The sequence below is a fragment of the Mesocricetus auratus genome, unplaced genomic scaffold (assembly GCF_017639785.1).
Source record: "Mesocricetus auratus isolate SY011 unplaced genomic scaffold, BCM_Maur_2.0 contig_6821_pilon_obj, whole genome shotgun sequence".
Taxonomy (NCBI): domain Eukaryota; kingdom Metazoa; phylum Chordata; class Mammalia; order Rodentia; family Cricetidae; genus Mesocricetus; species Mesocricetus auratus.
In genome coordinates this window covers 1-5,845 of record NW_024434032.1, presented here as the reverse complement: position 1 = coordinate 5,845, position 5,845 = coordinate 1, and the positions used below count along the sequence as shown (strand labels likewise).

The 5,845-nt window shown below is 45.9% G+C and overlaps 1 long non-coding RNA gene across 2 annotated transcripts; it reads right to left on the bottom strand.

Moving 5' to 3' along the window:
- Positions 1 to 539: 539 nt before the first annotated feature.
- Positions 540 to 5,821, bottom strand: LOC121138544. Of its 2 annotated transcripts, none has more exons than XR_005875491.1 (3): positions 5,193 to 5,821; positions 4,475 to 4,535; positions 540 to 1,382 (listed from the first exon to the last, which is right to left on the bottom strand). It is a non-coding gene; the product is annotated as an uncharacterized LOC121138544 (long non-coding RNA). The 2 variants fall into 2 exon arrangements; XR_005875490.1 differs by lacking the exon at positions 540 to 1,382 and adding an exon at positions 3,297 to 3,498.
- Between the last annotated feature and the right edge of the window lie 24 nt (positions 5,822 to 5,845).

Sequence of the window (5,845 nt, the reverse complement as noted above, 5' to 3'; positions counted from 1 at the left end):
GTAAAGGCACGCTCCATGGCGGGCTATGGGGTTTCTGCGCGGGAAGGAAGAAAAAAAAAAAGAGGCTCCGAGTTAAGAAAAAAACTTCCCCAAAACCTCATTTCTGCAAAAGGAGTTGAGAGCGAGCGGCTCAGCTTGCACTCTGAACCCCCAGGGCACTGCGGGGGAAAAAGTCCCAGGGAGGAGGCAGCAGGACGAGGACCCGGGACAGCGGACCCCGAGAGAGCTTGCACGAGCCCGCTCTGCTGCGCTTTGCGGGCTTCCATCCCGGCACTGGCGGAGAGGAGCGGCTTCGGTGCCTCCCTCCCTTCGTCCCTGCCCCCGTCCCTGCCTCCCTTCCTCCCTCTGTCCCTCTCTCCCCGTCTGCTCGCCCGCGGCCCGCGCACCTTACACAACGGCGGGTGGAGACACAAGCGACGGATCCGCCGCTCGGCGTTCGGCTGCGGGGCCTGAGGCGCGCGCAGGTCGGTTGGGTCGCGGGAGGAGGAGGAGGAGCCGCCCCTTCCGAGAGGGGCGGTGGGCGGGGCGCCCGGGGCGGGGCGGGGCGCCCGGGGCGGGGGCGGGGCGCCCGGGGCGGGGGCGGGGCGCCGGGGCTGCGGTCTCAGTGCCTCGCGCTCCTGGGCTCGGTTCCCCACCCCTGGCGGGCAGGAGGAGATCCCTGAGCATCCTTCTCCTGCTGCCCTAACCCCTGTCCTCTGGGCCCACCTCCTTTTTCATTCCCCCGTGTCCTGCGCCTCGTGGAAGCAGGAATCCGACGGGAAACCCGTTAGAATGATTCGCCTTGTGGGAAGGCGGTTTCCTTTTCCCCCAAAGTGAGCCAAGCCAGAGGGACAGAGTGTCCCAGGCGGCCACCACCACCATGCCCAAACCTGCTTGGAGGACACAGGACTTGTGCGGGCCCTCGAGGTCTCTCTCCACCCACCCCTGGCCCAGTCCTTACACACACAGACTGGATCCTTGGGCAGGGAGATCTCCACAAGCTTCAACTGGCAGTGACAAGCCTTGGTGTGACTTTACAACCCCCTGCCCCCGACAGACATCAAAAGCACAAGCTTTAAGATGCCCTTGAGATGGCTAAAAAGCAAACTGGAGATGGCCGAGAAGGTTGTGTTTACAGGTGACCCGGGATTGATTGCCACAAGGCAAAACCCAGCAGTCAGAGGCAGGCCAGGGAAAAGGAAACGATAACCCGGATGGACTACCGATGATAACTCCTATCTCAAAACTATAATGTAAGAGCACAAACTTAACAAGCAGATGGAAATTTGTCTGTCAGCTTATAGGAGATAACGAGCAACAGTTGACCATCATTAAGTAGCTGCCTTTTGGTTACTGCAGAGGACTTCTGTGTTTTGTTCAGTTACTTATAAAAACGTGGTTACCTATAAAAGGACAAGAAATGATTTAAATCGTGACCGATGTTTACTCCTGAATCTTCACAGTCTACCCCAACTGCTAGTGAAGGTCAGTAAGTATTCACTGAATACTCACACTGGGGTTGGTTTTTCAATACTCTTGAATGCTACCTTTCTAGTTCTGAGAACTGACTCATCCACAAAACAAATCCCACCCCCTTAACCTTTAATCATCTACAGTTGATCCCCGCACACAGTTACAATCAGTGTCTGTAGCCATTTCACCCCAACTAGGTTCTCCACCTAAGCGGTCCACACACACACACACACACACACACACACACACACACACACACACACACACGAATGTATTTGTGTGTGAAATTAATTCATAGTAAAAGGAAAATGAAAACTGTAGTACATTATATCAGATATTCTTAAAACAACAAACCAAGCCTATAGTCCCCCATGGAATAACATCATTAACAGTAAATTTCATAGATAGGAATGGCAGAATTATTTCAGTTGTAGTTTTAAGTGTATTTGAATATTCTTAGAAGACGGTTAATGACGCTGTGGTGGTTTAGATGAGAAATGCCCACCCCATAGTCTGAGGTCTTTGAACTCCTAGTCCCTGTTGTTGACCCTGGGAAGGTTTAGGTATTACACTCTAGCTGTAAGAAGTCAGTGGCTGGGTCTGGGCTTTGAGATTAAAAGCTTTTGCCCACTTTCAGTTTGCTCTCTGTGTCATGCTGGTAGTTAAGGTGTGATCTCACAGCTTCCTACTTGCCTTCTTGCCATAACAGACTCTTATCCCTCTGGAACCACAGGCCAAAATAAACTGTTTATTCTTAATTTGCCTTTGCTGTGGAATTTTATCACAGCAACAGAAAAGTAACTAAGTAGATGCTCTTTGTAGAAGTCAATAGGTTGAGGGAAATAGTTTTTTCTCAAACACTGGGTATCATATGACATTTTAAATACTTTTTAAATTTTAGTTTACACAATAATTTCATGTATGTGACACGGTGTAACAATTTGTGTACTCAATATATGATAATCAGGTCAGAGAAACTGGTATATGTTTGTTTTGGTAAAGCCCAGATCCATGTATACCAGGCTAGCCTTAAAGTCACTGTACTGCTGAAGATGACTTCATACATCTGATTCTCCTGTCTCTTCCTCCTAAGAACTGGAATTTCAGTCATAACTATATCAGGGTTATATGGTTCTGGGTATCCGGCTAGGCAATTACTGTGCTAACTGATGTACTTCCCCAGTCAGATAATAGATGTATCTTATTAACTCCAACATCACCTCTTTGTATTTGAAATATTCAAAATACACCCTCCCCCAAGATCTGGGAACCATGATTCAATCCTTTCCTTTTTAAATATTAACATTTTAGATTCTGGATAACAGTAAGAACATATGCCTTCTGTATTTCTTTACCAACTTACTTCCCTTGACAGACAAAATGCCCTCCAGTACCATTCATGTTTCTGTAAATGCCATTATTTCATTATTTTTATAACTAAAGAATATTTAACTGGATCCGTCACATTTTTATTCATTTACCCATCACAATATCTTTGCGATTATGAATGCTAATTCAGTAAGCATGAGAGTTCAGAGTGTTTCACAGGGCATTTTCATTCTTTTTGGATATATGCCCAGTAATGGGACCACTGGGCCATATGGTGGTTTACTTTCAGTTTTAGGAACTACACTGTGTTTTCCACAGTCTGTGTGAACTTGAGAATTTGCCTTTCTTTGTATCCTTGTTTCCACTTTGTTCAGAATACTTTAGCTATTTGGGAATCTTTTGTGGTGCAAACAATTTTCTTTCTGTGAAAAGTATTGATATTTTGGCACAGTCCATTAAATACCCAGATAAGTTGGGGTAGTGTGTGTTAGATTATTTAAAGAGCAGTTGTGGAGAGAGGGAGCATGGAAATAAAGAGATGCTTTATTTGGTTTGACCTTAGGTGGGACAGTGTGTACTCATGGGCAGGGTGCACTTTTGTCACCCATATGGGCAAAGGGTTGAAATGTCTACAGAGGAAGATGGGAGGTGGCTCCTTATAGAGGTGGGAATGACATCCATAATCCTCAAGGACACTGAAATCAGAACGCCGAGAGGCTGTAAAAATGCAAGGCAGGAGTGTTATAACTGTTTTTTTTTTGTTGTTGGATGGTCCTTTAGCTTGGGGGTGGGCAGGTGTCTCAACTTGATCGACTAAAATGGATCAGACAGTCCATCCTACATTCCTGAAGGGACTTGGAAAACAATTATTAGGTGATTGTAAGCAGGTGGTCTGTTTACAGAGTAAAACTGAGATATTTTCTGGAAAGGTCGAAGGATAGGCAGGAACAGAACAGGATGCTGAGAGGAAGTGGGCATAGAGTTGACTCAGGGTGAAAGTGACCGGTCCCATTGCCAGGACGGCTGCACCAGAAAGAATTAGCAGAAGTGGCAGGGAACAAGAGAGTAAAGGAGGGCACAGGAGAAAATTCAAGAACTAAAGTGAAGAATTGTGTCTGACCAAGGGTAAAAAGGTGGAAGGTCCCTTTCAGGTAGAGTTTCCCCAGAACATCTAAAAGGTCTTTTGGCAGATACGTCAGGAACAAATGGAGCTATTGTAGGGTGAGAGCTATTGGGAGAGTTTGCATGGAATATTTTGTTTGGGTATAGAGGGAACTGGGATTGGCATTGTTACATCTGTAAACAAGCAGGTGTTGGATAGATGTTACTGCAGAAGTATTTTCTGAGTAGGGTTATAATGGCTTTCCACAAGATTGTAAAGCAGGCAGAGTCTTTCCTTGTTATTCTTTTTACCAGGCACACACATGTAGGATTCCATCCTTTATAATACTCCAGCATTATTTATATATCTGTCTGCTACTTTTAGTTTTTTTCCCTAGGGTCTGTTTTAATCCTCAGAACTTTTATAAAGGAATCTCCTACCAGTAGAGGATGTCTGTTTCCTCAGGATACAAAAAGGCTGCCCTATTTCCCTTTTCTGTCAAAGGCAAAAATTCAGTGGGCAATTATGAAGGTCATAATATCTGGGCAGAATGGCTTTGCCTTAGATTTTTATGGAGGAAAGTAGTCCTACCTTAGCTGTGATGATTTGCAGGCAGGGTTCTTTTCCAGCCAGGAAAGTCAAGGTCATTTGGCTGAATAGAAAATGTTTAGAATTGTGTTTAGCTAGTTTAGGAACATGAATACATTTTACCTTCTTCCACCAAAATACTAGTACATGCAGGCACACACACACACACACACACACACACACACACACGAGAGAGAGAGAGAGAGAGAGAGAGAGAGAGGGAAGTATTAAACGAGCCAGGGGGATCAAGTACATCACAAGAGAACACACAGAAACAACTAACCAGGGCTCACAGGAGCGCAGAGTCTGAACCAAACAGGCAGAGAGCCTACATGGGACTGATCCAGGCCCTCTATGTCTGCATATAGCTTGAGCTACTCGTGGGACTCCTAGTGGTGGGAACAGAACCTGTCCCTAATACTTTGGCTGGCTTCCAGAAACCTATTCCCCATACTGGGTTCCTTGCCCAGTCTTAACACAAGGGGAGCACATTCACACCTCAACTTGGTATGCCATGCTTTGTTGACACCCATGTTCATGGCCCTTTCTGAACAGAAACGGAAGATCGTGGATGGGGGGAATGGAGAACAGGAGGGAGGAGAAACTGTGCTCGAGATGTACAAGAAAAGAATAAATTCCATTGACTGGAAAAAGATCAGTATCTAGTATTACTGGGCAACTTTCAAAGAAAGGAAGCTTTGTGTATCAAGCTTACACTCACCTGAACAAGTGACTGCAAGCAAGGGAATCATATCTCTGTTGTCTCAGAGGGTAGAATCAATAGGCAGACTCGACGAGAATCTTTGCTTCTTAGGAAGAAACAAGTACAGATACCCTTTTAATTTTTTCTTTTTGTTTCTTCCTACCCACTATCATACCGACTATCATTCTTTGCTTTCACAATAGAAAACGTGTTTGATTTTTACTTTTCATCAAAACAAAACCTGATAATTGAAGTTAGGTTGCTTTTAGGACTGAAGCAAAGGCTGGTGAATACTTAAGATGGCTTGGGCTTGAGGGCACTTACTAAGTACGATAGATACTGAATGACTGACTGTGCATGCATAAAGCGTTTGAAATACACGGACAGAGTGGGGAATGGAAGCTTCCAGGGTTGAAAACGTCAGAGGTTAGGAGCTCAAGGGAGACACGACAAATGAGCCCAGAAGCCTGCACTGTAGTGTGTCGACACTCAGCAGCACTGTACTGAAAGCTTAGCAGTGTGCTGAAGGTGAGTTAACGGCTACTGCCCTGATGACAACTACAAGCAAGAAGGCTTGTGTGGAAGGGAGAGGTGCCAGAGCAGGACTGCAGCCACCAGGTGCGTGCAGGTCGGTTGGGTTGCTGATGGAGGAGGGGGAGGGGAAGGGAGAC